General features: G+C 47.3%; 1 protein-coding gene across 1 annotated transcript in view; it reads right to left on the reverse strand.

The window, feature by feature from the left end:
- Positions 1 to 20,085, reverse strand: part of ACAD9 (acyl-CoA dehydrogenase family member 9) — a 188,178-nt gene that overhangs the window by 87,430 nt on the left and 80,663 nt on the right. The gene's annotated exons all lie outside the window — the stretch shown is intronic.

A 20,085-nucleotide genomic window follows, 5' to 3' on the forward strand; every position in this document is an offset into this window, starting at 1 on the left:
TGTGTTTACTGCGTGTGCTAACATCGCACCAGGCACTCAGTTGGAAAATGCAGTTTAATGCAACTACGATCCGGACATTTGTTGCAGTAAACTGTATTTATTCCCCCTTAAGTGCTGGGCGAGAATAGCTCTGGAGCACTCATCACTCATTCCAAGAGCTTAACAAACGTGCGTTCAATTGAATTCCCTCCTATGTCCCTAGTCATGAGAGCCACTGTCATTATTACTAACTGCACTTACGCCTACCCCATGCTTGGTGCAGAAGACAAAACTGAAAAATGGTTTACAGACTCCATACGCACCACTCAGAACAGGCGGCAACTCTGGCTACATGACCAAAGACGCTTCTCTTACTTATACCAAAATGTGCTGCCTATATATACATACACATTAATATATAACAGTTATTTTGACAGTTTTCATAACAGTAGCTCACGTACCAGAGATGGCGGTCAGACCAACGTAAGTATATTCAGCTCAAGTCATATATAACATGAAAGGTATAAATGCTGCTTGCGCCAACAGGAACCTTGTTTCACCGTCCAAGAGACTAAACGCGTAGGGGCGTGGCCTAGTGTTGGACGGTGAAACAAGGTTCCTGTTGCCGCGAGCATCATTTATACCTTTCATGTTATATATGACTTGAGTTGAATATACTTACGGTGGTCTGACCGCCATCTCTGGTATGTGAGCAACTGTTATGAAAACTGTAAAAAAAAAAACCTGAATTTTAATACCTACCGGTAAATCCTTTTCTCTTAGTCCATAGAGGATGCTGGGGATACCATTAGAACCATGGGGTATAGACGGGATCCGCAGGAGACATGGGCACTTTAAGACTTTGAAAGGGTGTGAATTGGCTCCTCCCTCTATGCTCCGCCTCCAGTTATAGGAACGGTGCCCAGGGAGACGCACATTTCGAGGAAAGGATTTATTGTTAAACTAAGGTGAGATTCATACAAGCTCACACCTCAACCATGCCGCAGAACATGGCATTCAACAGAACACAGGTTAACGGCATGAATAACAGCAGCAACAGGCTGACAATAAACGTAACACAACATATGTGTAACCATAACTATTAACTGCAGATACAGTACGCACCGGGACAGGCGCCCAGCATCCTCTACGGACTAAGAGAAAAGGATTTACCGGTAGGTATTAAAATCCTATTCTCTCATACGTCCTAAAGGATGCTGGGGACACCATTAGAACCATGGGGTTATATTAAAGCTCTAGAACGGGCGGGAGAGTGCGGACGACTCTGCAGCACCGATTGACCAAACTTAAGGTCTTCATCGGCCAAGGTGTCAAACTTGTAGAACTTTGCAAAAGTGTTTGACCCCGACCAAGTAGCTGCTCGGCAAAGTTGCAATGCCGAGACCCCCCGGGCAGCCGCCCAGGATGAGCCCACCTTTCTAGTAGAATGGGCCTTCACCGATTCCGGTAACGGAAATCCAGCCGTGGAATAAGCATGCTGAATCGTGTTACAGATCCAGCGTGCAATGGTCTGCTTGGAAGCAGGACATCCAACCTTGTTGGGAGCATACAGGACAAACAGAGCTTCTGTTTTCCTAATCTGAGTCATTCTGGCGACATAAATCTTCAAAGCTCTGACCACATCCAGAGAGTTTGACTCAGCGAAGGAGTCAGTAGCCACAGGTACCACAATAGGTTGGTTTATGTGGAAAGAGGTAAAAATTGTTGACGTGTCCTCAATTCAGCTCTATCTTCATGGAAGATCAAATAAGGGCTCTTGTGAGACAAGGCCGCTAACTCAGACACCTGCCTTGCAGATGCCAAGGCCAACAGGATGACGACTTTCCAAGTGAGGAATTTCAACTCCACCTTCCGTAAAGGTTCAAACCAACGTGATTGAAGAAACTGCAACACCACATTAAGGTCCTATGGTGCCACTGGAGGCACAAACGGAGGTTGGATGTGCAACACTCCTTTCAGGAAAGTCTGAACTTCTGGAAGGGAGGCCAGTTGTTTCTGAAAGAAAACCGATAAGGCTGAAATCTATACATTAATTGAGCCTAATTTTAGGCCCGCATCCACACCTGCCTGTAGAAAATGGAGAAAACGCCCTAGTCAAAACTCTTCCGTAGGAGCCCCCTTGGCTTCACACCAAGAGATATATTTTCTCCAAATACGGTGGTAATGTTTAGCCGTTACCCCTTTTCTGGCCCGAATAAGTGTGGGAATGACTTCACTGGGAATACCCTTACGTGCTAGGATTCTGCGTTCAACCGCCATGCCGTCAAACGTAGCCGCGGTAAGTCCTTATACACGCACGGCCCCTGTTGTAACAGGTCCTCGCGCAGAGGAAGAGGCCAGGGATCTCCTATGAGTAATTCCTGAAGATCTGGATACGAGGCCCTCCTTGGCCAGTCTGGGACAATGACGATCGCCCGGATCTTTGTTCTTCTTATGATATTCAGAATTTTCGGAATTAGAGGAAGTGGAGGGAATACATACACCGACTGAAACACCCACGGTGTCACCAGTGCATCCACTGCTATTGCTTGAGGGTCCCTTGACCTGGAACAATATCTCTGTAGCTTCTTGTTGAGACGAGATGCCATCATGTCTATTTGAGGAACTCCCCAATGACTTGTTATCTCTGCGAAGACTTCTTGGTGGAAGCCCCACTCTCCTGGATGGAGATCGTGTCTGCTGAGGAAGTCTGCTTCCCAGTTGTCCACTCCTGGAATGAATATCGCTGACAGAGCGCTTGTATGTTTTTCCGCCCAGCGGAAAATCCTTGTGGCTTCTGCCATTGCCGCTCTGCTTTTCGTTCCGCCCTGACGGTTTATGTACGCTACTGCTGTTACATTGTCCAACTGGATCAGTACAGGGAGATCTTGAAGAAGATGCTTTGCTTGTAGGAGGCCGTTATAAATGGCCCTTAACTCAAGAACATTTATGTGGAGACAAGTTTCCTGACTTGACCATCTTCCTTGGAAGCTTTCTCCCATTGTGACTGTCCCCCCAGCCTCGGGGGCTTGCATCCGTGGTCACCAGGATCCAATCCTGTATCCCGAACCTGCGCCCCTCTAGTAGGTGAGATTTGTGCAGCCACCACAGGAGTGATATCATGGCTTTGGACGACAGGATTATCCTCTGGTGCATGTGTAGATGGGACCCCGACCACTTGTCCAACAAGACCAACTGGAACACTCTGGTATGGAACCTGCCAAACTGAATGGCCTCGTAGGCCGCAACCATCTTTCCCAGCAACCGAATGCATTGATGGATTGACACTCTTGCTGGTTTCAGAATTTGTTTGACCAGACTCTGAAGTTCCAGAGCCTTTTCCACAGGAAGAAAGACTCTCTGTAGTTCTGTGTCCAATATCATTCCCAAAAACGACAGCCGCGTCGTTGGAATCAACTGTGATTTTGGCAAGTTTAGGAGCCAACCATGTTGTTGAAGAACTGTCATGGAGAGTGCAACGTTTCGGACCAACTGGTCCCTGGATCTCGCTTTTGACCAAATGGCAACGTTTGAAATTGGTAATGACAATCCTGAATTGCAAATCTCAGGTAAGCCGGATGCGGAAAATAAATGGGAACATGTAAGTAGGCATCTTTTATGTCCACCGACACCATAAAATCCCCTTCCTCCAGACTGGAGATCACTGCTCGGAGAGACTCCATCTTGAAATTGAATCTCCTTAGGTAGAAATTCAGGTTTAGGATTGGTCTTACCGAGCCGTCCGGCTTCGGGACCACATACAGGCTCAAATAAAAACCTTCTCCCGGTTGTGACTGGAGAACCTTGACGATAACTTGATTTCAACACAATTTTTGTATTGCGTCGCAAACTACCTCCCTGTCGGGAATAGAAGCTGGTAAGGCCGATTTGAAAAAACGGCGAGGGGGGACGTCTTGAAACTCCAGCTTGTACCCTTGAGATACTATTTGTAAAATCCAAGGGTCCAGGTTCGAACAAACCCAAAACTGACTGAAGAGTTTGTGACGGGCCCCCTCCGGTGCAGACTCCCGCATAGGAGCCCCAACGTCATGCGGTGGAATTGGCAGAAGCCTGGGAGGACTTCTGCTCCTGGGAGCCTGACAAGGCTGGAGATCGTTTACCTCTTCCCCTTCCTCTAGTAGCAAGGAAGGAAGAACCCCCCGGCCCTTTCTGTATTTATTGGGCCGAAAGGACTGCATCTGATAATGTTGCGTTTTCTTTTGTTGTGGAGGCACATAAGGTAAAAAGGATGACTTACCCACGGTAGCCGTATATACCAAATCATCAAGGCCGTCTCCAAATAAGGCCTTACCTTTATACGGTAGAGATTCCATACTTTTCTTGGAGTCAGCATCAGCATTCCATTGGTGAATCCACAACGCTCATCTAGCTGAGACAGCCATGGCATTGGCTTTTGATCCCAAAAGACCAATATATCTCGCAGCTTCCTTACGGTATGCTGCAGCGTCCTTGATATAACCCAGCATCAAGAGGATACTATCCCTATCTAGGGTATCTATATCAGATGACAAGTTATTTGCCTACTTTTCGATAGCACTACTTACCCACGCAGACGCAATGACAGGTCGGAGTAGTGTACCTGTGGTCACATAAATGTACTTCAATGTAGTTTCTTGTTTACGATCCGCAGGATCCTTCAGGGCCGCCGTGTCAGGTGACGGGAGAGCCACCTTTTTAGACAAACGAGACAAGGTCTTGTCCACAGTGGGGGGTGACTCCCACTTTTCCCTATCCGTCAAGTGAAATGGATAAGCTGCCATAATTCTTTTGGGAATCTAAAACTTTGTCAGGACCTTCCCAAACTTTTTCAAATAGCATGTTCAGTTCATGAGAGGGAGGAAACGTTATCTCAGGTTTCCTTTCTTTATACATACAGACCCTTTTGTCAGGGACGGCTGGGTCCTCAGTGATATGTAACACATCTTTAACCGCCACAATCATGTACTGAATGCTCTTTGCCAATTTTGGGTCTAACCTGGAATCGCTAAAGTCGACACTGGAATCAGTGTCCGCCAATTGGGCCAACGTACGTTTTTGTGACCCTGAGGGGACCTGACTTTGGAATAACATATCTTCCATGCCTGGGTCTGCGACTCAGACTTATCTAACCTCTTACTAATAAGAGCCACATTAGTATTCAAGGCATTCAATACATTTACCCAATCAGGTGTCGGCTGTGCCTACAGGGTCACCCCCGCAGCCGTCTGCGTCCCTAATACAGCCTCCTCCTGGGAAGAGCCTACAGCCTCAGACATGTCAACACTCGTGCACCAAACACCCACAGACACACCGGGCATATAGGGGACAGACCCACAGTAAAGTCTGCCAGAGAGACACAGAAGGGATTTGCCAGCTCACAACCCTGCGCTGAAAAGCCGGGTCATAAATTCAGACCATTAGTGCTCTTATTATATATATATATATATATATATATATATATATATATATATATATATATATATATATATATACATACATACATACATACATACATACATACACACACACACACACATACAGGTTGAGTATCCCTTATCCAAAATGCTTGGGACCAGAGGTATTTTGGATATGGGATTTTTCCGTATTTTGGAATAATTACATACCATAATGAGATATCATGGCGATGGGACCTAAGTCTAAGCACAGAGTGCATTTATATTACATATACACATTATACACACAGCCGGAAGGTCATTTTAGACAATATTTTTTGTAACTTTGTGCATTAATCAAAGTGTGTGTACATTCACACAATTCATTTTTGTTTCATATACACCTTATACACACAGCCTGAAGGTCATTAATTACAATAACTTTAATAACTTTGTGTAGTAAACAAAGTTTGTGTACATTGAGCCATCAAAAAACAAAGTTTTCACTATCTCACTCTCAGTCAAAAAAGTCCATATTTCGGAATATTCCGTATTTCTGAATATTTGGATATGGGATACTCAACCTGTATATATAAAACAAAATTTTAAACCTACCGGTAAATCTATTTCTCCTAGTCCGTAGAGGATGCTGGGGACTTCGTAAGGACCATGGGGTATAGACGGGCTCCGCAGGAGATAGGGCACCTAAAAAGAACTTTGACTATGGGTGTGCACTGGCTCCTCCCTCTATGCCCCTCCTCCAGACCTCAGTTAGAGAACTGTGCCCAGAGGAGATGGACAATACAAGGCAGGATTTAGCAATCCAAGGGCAAGATTCATACCAGCCCACACCAATCATACCATGTAACCTGGAACATACATAACCAGTTAACAGTATGAACAAACAACAGTAACGGTCCAAGACCGATGTCAACTGTAACATAACCCTTATGTAAGCAACAACTATATACAAGTCTTGCAGAGTTTCCGCACTGGGACGGGCGCCCAGCATCCTCTACGGACTAGGAGAAATAGATTTACCGGTAGGTTTAAAATCTTATTTTCTCTTACGTCCTAGAGGATGCTGGGGACTCCGTAAGGACCATGGGGTTTATACCAAAGCATCCAATCGGGCGGGAGAGTGCGTATGACTCTGCAGCACCGACTGAGCAAACGCTAGGTCCTCATCAGCCAGGGTATCAAACTTGTAGAATTTAGCAAAAGTGTTTGACCCCGACCAAGTCGCCACTCGGCAAAGTTGTAATGCCGAGACGCCTCGGGCAGCCGCCCAAGAAGAGCCCACCTTCCTAGTGGAATGGGCCTTAATCGAATTTGGTACCGGCAATCCAGCCGTAGAGTGAGCCTGCTGAATCGTATTACAGATCCAGCGAGCAATAGTCTGCTTCGAAGCAGGAGCGCCAATCTTATTGGCCGCATACAGGACAAACAGAGCCTGTTTTCCTAATTCTAGCCGTCCTGGCTACATAAATCTTTAAGGCCCTGACTACATCCAGGTATCTGGAATCCTCCAGGTCACTTGTAGCCACAGGCACCACAATAGGTTGATTCATATGGAACGAAGAAACCACTTTAGGCAAATATTGCAGACGTGTCCTCAATTCAGCTCGATCCACATGAAAAATCACGTAGGGGCTCTTGTGTGACAAAGCCGCCAATTCTGACACTCGCCTTGCTGATGCTAAGGCCAACAACATGACCACCTTCCAGGTAAGATATTTCAACTCAACCTTGTTAAGCGGTTCAAACCAGTGTGATTTTAGGAACTGCAACACCACGTTCAGGTCCCATGGTGCCACTGGAGGCACAAAAGGGGCTGGATGTGCAGCACTCCCTTTACAAACGTCTGGACTTCTGGAAGAGAAGCCAATTCCTTCTGAAAGAAAACCGAGAGGGCCGAAATCTGTACCTTAACCGAGCCTAATTTCAGGCCCATATCCACTCCTGTCTGTAGGAAGTGGAGAAGACGACCCAGATGAAAATCTTCCGTAAGGGCATTCTTGGTCTCACACCAAGATACATACTTTCGCCAGATACGGTGATAATGTTTTATCGTCACCTCCTTCCTAGCCTTTATTAAAGTAGGGATGACCTCTTCCGGAATCCCCTTTTTTGCTAGGATTTGGCGTTCAACCGCCATGCCGTCAAACGTAACCGCGGTAAGTCTTGAAATACACAGGGCCCCTGCTGCAACAGGTCTTCCCTCAGGGGAAGAGGCCAGGGGTCTCCGGTGAGCATCTCTTGTAGATCCGAGAACCAAGCCCTTCGAGGCCAGTCTGGGACAACGAGTATCGTCTGTACTCTTCTTCGTCTTATGATCCTCAACACTTTCGTGATGAGAGGAAGAGGAGGGAATACGTAGACCGAGTCGAACACCCACGGTGTTACCAGTGCGTCTACTGCTACTGCCTGAGGGTCCCGAGACCTGGTGCAATACCTCCAAAGTTTTTTGTTGAGGCGTGACGCCATCATGTCTATTTGAGGAGTTCCCCAAAGACGTGTTACGTCTGCAAAGACTTCTTGATGAAGTCCCCACTCTCCTGGATGGAGATCGTGTCTGCTGAGGAAGTCTGCTTCCCAGTTGTCCACTCCGGAATGAAGACAGCTGACAGAGCGCTTACATGATTTTCCGCCCAGCGAAGAATCCTTGTGGCTTCCGCCATCGCGACTCTGCTTTTTGTCCCGCCTTGGCGGTACACATGAGCCACTGCTGTGACATTGTCTGATTTAATCAGAACCGGAAGGTTTAGAAGAAAACTCTCCGTTTGTCGAAGGCCGTTGTAAATGGCCCTGAGTTCCAACACATTGGGGTATATTTACTAAGGTCCCGATTTTGACCGAGATGCCGTTTTTTCATCAAAGTGTCATCTCGGTAATTTACTAAGCAATAATCACGGCAGTGATGAGGGCATTCGTAATATTTTGGAAGTCCTAGGAAAAAATCACGAATCAATACACCATCGGTCAAATACGCCTGCAATTTGCTAGAAATCGGGAATTTACTAAAAAGTGCAAAACACAAACACTGCCGAAAATAGCCAAACATTGCCGTGATAAAATACAAATCGTGAAAAAGTGCTAAAAAAAAACAGACCTGCTTTTTTATCCCGTGTTTGTATAGGCATGCACGGGATCCATGAGATCCATGTCTTTCAGTGGGAAGGGGGGGGGGGAAATGTTCTAAATGTTCTGGAAAAAAATTGCGTGGGGTCCCCCCTCCTAAGGCAAACCAGCCTCGGGCTCTTTGAGCCGATCCTGGTTGCAGAAATATGGGGAAAAAATGGACAGGGGTTCCCCCATATTTAAGCAACCAGCATCGGGCTCTGCGCCTGGTCCTGGTTCCAAAAATACGGGGGACAAAAAGAGTAGGGGTCCCCCGTATTTTTGAAACCAGCACCGGGCTCCACTAGCTGGACAGATAATGCCACAGCCGGGGGTCACTTTTATACAGTGCCTTGCGGCCGTGGCATCAAATATCCAACTAGTCACCCCTGGCCGGGGTACCCTGGGGGAGTGGGGACCCCTTCAATCAAGGGGTCCCCCCCCCAGCCACCCAAGGGCCAGGGGTGAAGCCCGAGGCTGTCCCCCCCATCCAATGGGCTGCGGATGGGGGGCTGATAGCCTTTGTTGATAGTTATGAATATTGTTTTTAGTAGCAGTACTACAAGTCCCAGCAAGCCTCCCCCGCAAGCTGGTACTTGGAGAACCACAAGTACCAGCATGCGGCGGAAAAACTTGGCCGCTGGTACCTGTAGAACTACTACTAAAAAAATACCCCAAAAATGACAAGACACACACACCTTGAAAGTAAAGTTTTAATACATCCATCCACACAAACATATACACATACTTACCTTATGTTCACACGCAGGTCGGTCCTCTTGTCCAGTAGAATCCATGGGGTACCTGTTGAAAAAATTATACTCACAAAATCCAGTGTAGATCGGTCCTCTTCAAATCCATTTGTAATCCACGTACTTGAGAAAATAAAGTCCCGACCACGAACTGAAAGGGGCCCCATGTTTTCACATGGGACCCCTTTCCCCGAATGCCAGAAACCCACTCTGACTTCTGTCTAAGTGGGTTTCTTCAGCCAATCAGGGAGCGCCACGTTGTAGCACCCTCCTGATCGGCTGTGTGCTCCTGTACTGACTGACAGGCGGCACACGGCAGTGTTACAATGTAGCGCCTATGCGCTCCATTGTAACCAATGGTGGGAACTTTCTGCTCAGCGGTGAGGTCACTTTCGGTCAACCGCTGAGCAGAAAGTTCCCACCATTGGTTACAATGGAGCGCATAGGCGCTACATTGTAACACTGCCGTGTGCTGCCTGTCAGTCAGTACAGGAGCACACAGCCGATCAGGAGGGTGCTACAACGTGGCGCTCCCTGATTGGCTGAAGAAACCCACTTAGACAGAAGTCAGAGTGGGTTTCTGGCATTCGGGGAAAGGGGTCCCATGTGAAAACATGGGGCCCCTTTCAGTTCGTGGTCGGGACTTTATTTTCTCAAGTACGTGGATTACAAATGGATTTGAAGAGGACCGATCTACACTGGATTTTGTGAGTATAATTTTTTCAACAGGTACCCCATGGATTCTACTGGAGAAGAGGACCTGCGTGTGAACATAAGGTAAGTATGTGTATATGTTTGTGTGGATGGATGTATTAAAACTTTACTTTCAAGGTGTGTGTGTCTTGTCATTTTTGGGGTATTTTTTTTAGTAGTAGTTCTACAGGTACTAGCGGCCCAGTTTTTCCGCCGCATGCTGGTACTTGTGGTTCTCCAAGTACCAGCTTGCGGGGTAGGCTTGCTGGGACTTGTAGTACTGCTACTAAAAACAATATTCATAACTATCAACAAAGGCTATCAGCCCCCCATCCGCAGCCCATTGGATGGGGGGGGGACAGCCTCGGGCTTCACCCCTGGCCCTTGGGTGGCTGGGGGGGGGGACCCCTTGATTGAAGGGGTTCCCACTCCCCCAGGGTACCCCGGCCAGGGGTGACTAGTTGGATATTTGATGCCACGGCCGCAGGGCACGGTATAAAAGTGATCCCCGGCTGTGGCATTATCTGTCCAGCTAGTGGAGCCTGGTGCTGGTTTTAAAAATACGGGGGACCCCTACGCTTTTTGTCCCCCGTATTTTTGGAACCAGGACCAGGCGCAGAGCCCGATGCTGGTTGCTTAAATATGGGGGAACCCCTGTCACTTTTTTCCCCATATTTCTGCAACCAGGATCGGCTCAAAGAGCCCGAGGCTGGTTATGCTTAGGAGGGGGGACCCCACGCAATTTTTTTTTAAGTTTTACAGTGTTTATTTAAAAAAAAAAAAAAAAAAAACCCCAGCACGGATCACACAGATCCGGCCGAGATTCATTTTGAAAAAGTCGGCAGTGTTTTGCTAATCACTGCCGTAAAAAACAGAAAAAAAAACACGAATGACATCGACATCGGAAAACCCGAAAAGGCAAAATACGGCAGCTTAGTAAATTAGTCGTAATCAATTCAAAAAGTTGCAATTTTACACTGTCGATGTCATTCGTGATTGATCTTTGACCTTTTTCGGAAAATTACAAATTTTAGTAAATATACCCCATTGATGTGTAGACAGGACTCCTGGTCTGACCAAAGACCCTGAAAAGTCTTTCCCTGTGAACTGACACCCTTTTCGGTTTTAGCAGGTCTCTGACCATGTTCTGGATGTCTTGGGCTTTCTCTATTGGGAGGAAGACCTTCATTTGTTCCATATCCAGTATCATACCTAGGAACGGTAGACGAGTTGTCGGAATCAACTGTGACTTCGGTAGATTTAGAATCCAACCGTGTTGCTGGAGCACTCTCAGAGAGAGCGCCACACTGCTCAGTAATTTCTCTCTTGATCTCGCTTTTATCAGGAGATCGTCCATGTATGGGATAATTGTGACTCCATGCTTGCGCAGGACCACCATCATTTCCGCCATTATCTTGGTGAAAATCCTCGGGGCCATGGAAAGTCCAAACGGCAACGTCTGAAATTGGTAATGACAATCCTGTACAGCGAATCTCAGGTATTCCTGATGGGGGGCATATATGGGGACATGAAGGTACGCATCCTTTATGTCCAGAGACACCATAAACTCCCCCTCCTCCATGTTGGCTATTATCGCCCTGAGTGATTCCATTTTGAATTTGAATCTTTTTATGTACAGGTTTAGGGATTTCAGATTCAAGATCGGTCTGACCGAACCGTCCGGGTTCGGGACCACAAACAGGGTTGAGTAGTAACCTCTTCCCTGCTGGTGCAGGGGAACCTTGATTATCACTTGCTGTATACACAGCGTTTGAATTGCAGCTAACACTACATCCTTTTCCGATGTGGAAGCTGGTAGGGCCGATTTGAAAAATCGGCGCGGGGGCACCTCCTCGAATTCCAGTTTGTAACCCTGTGAAACTATTTCCAACACCCAGGGATTCAGGTCCGATCTGACCCAGGCCTGACTGAAAAGTCGAAGACGTGTCCCCACCGGTGCGGACTCACTCAGGGGAGCCCCAGCGTCATGCTGTGGGTTTTGGAGCAGCCGGGGAGGACTTTTGTTCCTGGGCACCTGCCGAAGCAGGTGCTCTCTTGCCTCTGCCCTTACCTCTGGTGAGGAAAGAGGATCCCCGACCTCTCTTGGACTTGTGCGAACGAAAGGACTGCATCTGATAAGGTGTTGCTTTCTTTTGCTGTTGGGGAATATATGGTAAAAAATTTGATTTACCTGCTGTAGCTGTGGAAACCAGGTCCGTCAGCCCATCCCCAAACAATACATCACCCTTATAGGGTAGTACTTTCATATGTTTTTTGGAATCCGCATCACACGTCCATTGGCGAGTCCATAAGGATCTTCTCGCGGAGATAGACATGGCATTGGCCCTAGAAGCTAGCAATCCAATGTCCCTTTGAGCATCTCTCATAAATAAGACGGCGTCTTTTATATGGGCTAGAGTTAGGAATATAGTATCCTTATCCATATTATCAAATTGATCTGTCAGCTCATCTGTCCAAGCTGCAATTGCGCTACACACCCATGCCGACGCAATCGTCGGTCTTAGCACAGCACCCGTATGAGAATAAATACCCTTTAAGGTAGTTTCTTGCCTGCGATCTGCAGGGTCCTTAAGGGCCGCTGTGTCAGGAGACGGTAGCGCCACTTTCTTGGACAAGCGCGTCTCCCTGTCCTGCTTAGGGAAAGGGTATGCCATAAAAATTATTTTGGGGATCTGCGGTCTCTTATCCGGAGTCTCCCGGAGTAACCAATGGTGGGAACTTTCTGCTCAGCGGTGAGGTCACTTTCGGTCAACCGCTGAGCAGAAAGTTCCCACCATTGGTTACAATGGAGCGCATAGGCGCTACATTGTAACACTGCCGTGTGCTGCCTGTCAGTCAGTACAGGAGCACACAGCCGATCAGGAGGGTGCTACAACGTGGCGCTCCCTGATTGGCTGAAGAAACCCACTTAGACAGAAGTCAGAGTGGGTTTCTGGCATTCGGGGAAAGGGGTCCCATGTGAAAACATGGGGCCCCTTTCAGTTCGTGGTCGGGACTTTATTTTCTCAAGTACGTGGATTACAAATGGATTTGAAGAGGACCGATCTACACTGGATTTTGTGAGTATAATTTTTTCAACAGGTACCCCATGGATTCTACTGGAGAAGAGGACCTGCGTGTGAACATAAGGTAAGTATGTGTATATGTTTGTGTGGATGGATGTATTAAAACTTTACTTTCAAGGTGTGTGTGTCTTGTCATTTTTGGGGTATTTTTTTTAGTAGTAGTTCTACAGGTACTAGCGGCCCAGTTTTTCCGCCGCATGCTGGTACTTGTGGTTCTCCAAGTACCAGCTTGCGGGGTAGGCTTGCTGGGACTTGTAGTACTGCTACTAAAAACAATATTCATAACTATCAACAAAGGCTATCAGCCCCCCATCCGCAGCCCATTGGATGGGGGGGGACAGCCTCGGGCTTCACCCCTGGCCCTTGGGTGGCTGGGGGGGGGGACCCCTTGATTGAAGGGGTTCCCACTCCCCCAGGGTACCCCGGCCAGGGGTGACTAGTTGGATATTTGATGCCACGGCCGCAGGGCACGGTATAAAAGTGATCCCCGGCTGTGGCATTATCTGTCCAGCTAGTGGAGCCTGGTGCTGGTTTTAAAAATACGGGGGACCCCTACGCTTTTTGTCCCCCGTATTTTTGGAACCAGGACCAGGCGCAGAGCCCGATGCTGGTTGCTTAAATATGGGGGAACCCCTGTCACTTTTTTCCCCATATTTCTGCAACCAGGATCGGCTCAAAGAGCCCGAGGCTGGTTATGCTTAGGAGGGGGGACCCCACGCAATTTTTTTTTAAGTTTTACAGTGTTTATTTAAAAAAAAAAAAAAAAAAAACCCCAGCACGGATCACACAGATCCGGCCGAGATTCATTTTGAAAAAGTCGGCGGCAGTGTTTTGCTAATCACTGCCGTAAAAAACAGAAAAAAAAACACGAATGACATCGACATCGGAAAACCCGAAAAGGCAAAATACGGCAGCTTAGTAAATTAGTCGTAATCAATTCAAAAAGTTGCAATTTTACACTGTCGATGTCATTCGTGATTGATCTTTGACCTTTTTCGGAAAATTACAAATTTTAGTAAATATACCCCATTGATGTGTAGACAGGACTCCTGGTCTGACCAAAGACCCTGAAAAGTCTTTCCCTGTGAACTGACACCCTTTTCGGTTTTAGCAGGTCTCTGACCATGTTCTGGATGTCTTGGGCTTTCTCTATTGGGAGGAAGACCTTCATTTGTTCCATATCCAGTATCATACCTAGGAACGGTAGACGAGTTGTCGGAATCAACTGTGACTTCGGTAGATTTAGAATCCAACCGTGTTGCTGGAGCACTCTCAGAGAGAGCGCCACACTGCTCAGTAATTTCTCTCTTGATCTCGCTTTTATCAGGAGATCGTCCATGTATGGGATAATTGTGACTCCATGCTTGCGCAGGACCACCATCATTTCCGCCATTATCTTGGTGAAAATCCTCGGGGCCATGGAAAGTCCAAACGGCAACGTCTGAAATTGGTAATGACAATCCTGTACAGCGAATCTCAGGTATTCCTGATGGGGGGCATATATGGGGACATGAAGGTACGCATCCTTTATGTCCAGAGACACCATAAACTCCCCCTCCTCCATGTTGGCTATTATCGCCCTGAGTGATTCCATTTTGAATTTGAATCTTTTTATGTACAGGTTTAGGGATTTCAGATTCAAGATCGGTCTGACCGAACCGTCCGGGTTCGGGACCACAAACAGGGTTGAGTAGTAACCTCTTCCCTGCTGGTGCAGGGGAACCTTGATTATCACTTGCTGTATACACAGCGTTTGAATTGCAGCTAACACTACATCCTTTTCCGATGTGGAAGCTGGTAGGGCCGATTTGAAAAATCGGCGCGGGGGCACCTCCTCGAATTCCAGTTTGTAACCCTGTGAAACTATTTCCAACACCCAGGGATTCAGGTCCGATCTGACCCAGGCCTGACTGAAAAGTCGAAGACGTGTCCCCACCGGTGCGGACTCACTCAGGGGAGCCCCAGCGTCATGCTGTGGGTTTTGGAGCAGCCGGGGAGGACTTTTGTTCCTGGGCACCTGCCGAAGCAGGTGCTCTCTTGCCTCTGCCCTTACCTCTGGTGAGGAAAGAGGATCCCCGACCTCTCTTGGACTTGTGCGAACGAAAGGACTGCATCTGATAAGGTGTTGCTTTCTTTTGCTGTTGGGGAATATATGGTAAAAAATTTGATTTACCTGCTGTAGCTGTGGAAACCAGGTCCGTCAGCCCATCCCCAAACAATACATCACCCTTATAGGGTAGTACTTTCATATGTTTTTTGGAATCCGCATCACACGTCCATTGGCGAGTCCATAAGGATCTTCTCGCGGAGATAGACATGGCATTGGCCCTAGAAGCTAGCAATCCAATGTCCCTTTGAGCATCTCTCATAAATAAGACGGCGTCTTTTATATGGGCTAGAGTTAGGAATATAGTATCCTTATCCATATTATCAAATTGATCTGTCAGCTCATCTGTCCAAGCTGCAATTGCGCTACACACCCATGCCGACGCAATCGTCGGTCTTAGCACAGCACCCGTATGAGAATAAATACCCTTTAAGGTAGTTTCTTGCCTGCGATCTGCAGGGTCCTTAAGGGCCGCTGTGTCAGGAGACGGTAGCGCCACTTTCTTGGACAAGCGCGTCTCCCTGTCCTGCTTAGGGAAAGGGTATGCCATAAAAATTATTTTGGGGATCTGCGGTCTCTTATCCGGAGTCTCCCAAGCTTTTCCAAAGAACTCATTTAATTCATGAGATGTGGGAAAATTAATAATCTGTTTCTTTTCCTTAAACATGTGTACCCTTGTGTCGGGGGCCGAGGGTTCATCCACAATATGCAACACATCCCTTATTGCCACAATCATACACTGAATAGTTTTAGACACCCTGGGGTGCAATTTTACTTCGTCATAGTCGACACTGGAATCAGAATCCGTGTCGGTAGTAGTGTCTTGTGTTAAGGGACGCTTTTGAGACCCCGACGGGCCCTGTGAGTCGGTCCAATCTGAGGATTGACCGCCTGATGTCCCCCCTAAACCAGCCTTATCAAGCCTTTTATGTAAAGATGCCACATGTCCATCCAATCTGGAGTCGGCACAACCGACGGGGACACACCACTCATTTGCTCCACCTCCTCCTTGGAGAAGCCTTCCGCCTCAGACATGTCGACACACACGTACCGACACCCCACACACACAGGGAGTTACCTATAAGGGGACAAAACCCCAACCAGGCCCTTAGGAGAGACAGAGAGATAGAGTATGCCAGCACACACCCAGCGCTTAAAAACACTGGAATATATGACCAGATAGCGCTGTTATATAATTGTAATCTCCACTCACTGCGTTGCCAAAGTGCCCCCCTCCTCCTTTTTCCAACCTGTGAAGCTCAGCAGGGGAGAGAACAGGGAGCCAGCGTTTTCTCATGCAGCCTCTGTGGAGAAAATGGCGCTGGTTAGTGCTGAGGATCAAGACCCGCCCACCCGACGGCGGGCTTCGGTCCCATCATCATATACTAATAAAATGGCGGGGGTCCGCGGATTTACTGTCCCACAGCCTAATCCATCGTATTTATGGTCAAATTGAGGTTTATTGCTGCCCAGGGCGCCCCCCCCTGCGCCCTCCACCCTTCAGTGCCTGCTTGTGTGTGTGAGACTGGGAGCAATGGCGCGCAGCTTACCGCTGCGCGCTTACCTCATGAAGATCTGATGTCTTCTGCCGCCTGAAGTCTTTTCCTCAATACTCACCCGGCTTCTATCTTCGGCATCTGTGAGGAGGACGGTGGCGGCGCGGCTCCGGGACGAACCCCAGGTGAGACCTGTGTTCCGACTCCCTCTGGAGCTAATGGTGTCCAGTAGCCTAGAAGCAGTGCCCAACTTTACAAGCCAGCCCTGCTTCTCTCTCCTCGGTCCCACGATGCAGGAAGCCTGTTGCCAACAGGACTCCCTGAAAATAAAAAACCTAACAAAATTCTTTTTCCACAGAAAACTCTGGAGAGCTCTCTGCAGTGCACCCATTCTCCTCTGGGCACAAGATCTAACTGAGGTCTGGAGGAGGGGCATAGAGGGAGGAGCCAGTGCACACCCATAGTCAAAGTTCTTTTTAGGTGCCCTATCTCCTGCGGAGCCAGTCTATACCCCATGGTCCTTACGGAGTCCCCAGCATCCTCTAGGACGTAAGAGAAAGAATATAAGTAAATCCTAGGCCTGTCTCTCTTTACTAGTGTACTCTGCTCAGAAACCAATAAGCACTAAACTAATAAGCACACTGTTATAATTTATAAGATGGAGATTTTTAACTGAGGTTTATGTTCCTTGATTTGTTGATCAGGAGGATGAACAAATCAGGAGGATCTAATCTTGCCACTTAGCAACAGCTGGTAGGTAGGAGAGCAAGCCTCCTGACTGACGCTATCTTCTCTTCTCCACAGCCAGGCGAGTGGGCTAGAGAGGCTGCTGTGAGCGTGCACCTCATGAGCGCTGATAGGAGTGCCTGTATGTGCGCTGCAGCACATGCTGGTTACGTGCACCCACAGTGCACTGAGGCAGAGAGCCCATCCCCTGCACCTCAGCGGCAGAAGATAGAGGACAGTCTGTGTCTGCCACAGATACACTGCTTGTGTCCCCATCTGTCAGCCATATTAACAGCATTATTAACAGTCATAGGAATTATAAAAAGAGACACAGGCTCTCAAGTGACGACTACTCATCTGAGGAGACACTATTAAAAAAGGATAAAGTTAGTGAACCTTGTCGGGTCAGATGACAGCAGGGACAGGTGTGAGGCAGTAGGCATGCCATATCTTTCACAACATTGTAGCAACATTTGGCCATCCAATACTCCGGTTCCAACCTTTGTTTTCAGAATATGGTCCCAAGCTGCCTTCAGTTGCACTGTCATTTCCATGGACAGAGCAGGCAGGCCAACTAATCATTTCAACAGAAACGCCTCCAGTCCATTGTTCTTCCATTGCCGCAAGTTTGCCTGAAGTTCACATCACAGTATGTTTTCCTCTTCCTAAGATGTTCTCATAAGTGCACTGTTCCTTCCACTGATCAGTTGTTCCTCAATCCCTTGTTGATGGAGTTACTATTATTAAACACTGTTCATTCTGCATCCATCAGTCTCCAGTCCTTCTTAGTATGCTAGTACACTTCCCTGCTCATGCTCTACTTGGGATTGTCATAAGGGGTGTGGTATGGTATGCCGGCGGCCGGGCTCCCGGCGACCAGCATACCGGCGCTGGGAGCCCGACCGCCGGCATACCGACAGCGTGGCGAGCGCAAAGGAGCCCCTCGCGGGCTCGCTACGCGCGCCACGCTGTTTATTCTCCCTCCAGGGGGGTCGTGGACCCCCACGAGGGAGAATATGTGGCGGTATGCCGGGTGTCGGGATCCCGGTGCCGGTATACTGTGCGCCGGGATCCCGACATTCGGCATACTGAAGACCACCCGTCATAAGTAAGCTTTTGTAAAATCTGCAATGTGGCGGGCTTTCTCCCACACGTCACTGCGCGCACATGTCACCAGCACAGGCACGCTGCAGAGCACATGCAGACACGCCTATCAGTGCTTATGAGGTGCGCGTGCATGCGACATCGGTGCAGTTGTGCATATGATTTGCGAGGGTGCGTCACACGCATGTACGGACACAGAAGCTGCTCCAACCTGCTCTCTAGGCTGTGGTAAAGGCAAGTGAAACTTCACCAGTGGCAGTCGGGAGGCTTGCTCATCTACCCACCAGCTGTTGCTAGGTAGCAATCCTATTCCCTAGAACAAAAAGTTTGCAACAAACTACGGTTATCTCCAAAATGATGAGGTGCAGCAAGCTATAACTGGCCTAATACAATGATGACCTGCCCACTCTAATCCATTCACTAGTCTAGAGACTCTGTAAACCAGCATTTACTTCAGCTGAATAAAGTACAAAGACAGTTTTCCAATGCCATGTAAAAATCATCTGGGGGTCTAAAAACACACATAACAGAAATGTAGGAAAGCCAAAGACACAGTACTGAACCACTTTACTTACAACTTCGCTTATGATCACAAACATGCTAATGACCATTTGTAAAAAATATGGAAAAAAAATAAAAAAAAAAAAATATATATATATATATATATATATATATATATATATATATATATATATATATATAGCCGTACCTGAACCTCTTTTATGGACAGATAAGCCTTTTAATATTTATCTCTTGTACGTTTGCATTTTAACCATTTCTTCGGATACTTGTGGAAAGCTAGATGTACCCGTTTCCCTATATAGATAGATAAGCTTGATTTACTTTTTATCCTGTAGGCTTGCATTTTTGCCATTTGTTTTTATGTGTTGTATTAAAATTTGTGAAAAACCTTTTAAATATCCCTGGCTGTGGATTTTAAATTGTGGGATTTGCTTATCCTTACAAGGTTTTTTTATATACAACTGGTTTTATGTTGAACAATAGTATGAAAATTGCATGAAAACTATACGCGCTATGATATATTTCTCTTATCTTTTTTATGCTCCAATATTGGTCTCATGAGCGAAGAAATATTTACGCACCAGATAAGTAGTGTCCCTTTCCTACTTGCACTGGTTATACACCATATAAAAAATTTTTTAGACACTAGAAGGCGCCCTCTTCTCCACTTACTATATATATATATTTATATCTATCTCCATACCCTGAATTGTACCACGACAACCGGTATAGAAGAAATAAAAAGAAATAAACCAACTTGGGCCCTCATTCCGAGTTGTTCACTCGCTAGCTGCTTTTAGCAGCATTGCACACGCTAAGCCGCCGCCCTCTGGGAGAGTATCTTAGCTTAGCAGAATTGCGAACGAAAGATTCGCAAAATTGCGAATAGAAATTTCTTTGCAGTTTCTGAGTAGCTCGACACTTACTCTGCCACTGCGATCAGTTCAGTCAGTTTCGTTCCTGGTTTGACGTCACAAACACACCCAGCGTTCGCCCAGGCACTCCCCCGTTTCTCCAGCCACTCCCGCGTTTTTCCCAGAAACGGCAGCGTTTTTTCACACACACCCATAAAACGGCCAGTTTCCGCCCAGAAACACCCACTTCCTG

This window comes from Pseudophryne corroboree, chromosome 9 (assembly GCF_028390025.1).
Source record: "Pseudophryne corroboree isolate aPseCor3 chromosome 9, aPseCor3.hap2, whole genome shotgun sequence".
NCBI lineage: Eukaryota > Metazoa > Chordata > Amphibia > Anura > Myobatrachidae > Pseudophryne > Pseudophryne corroboree.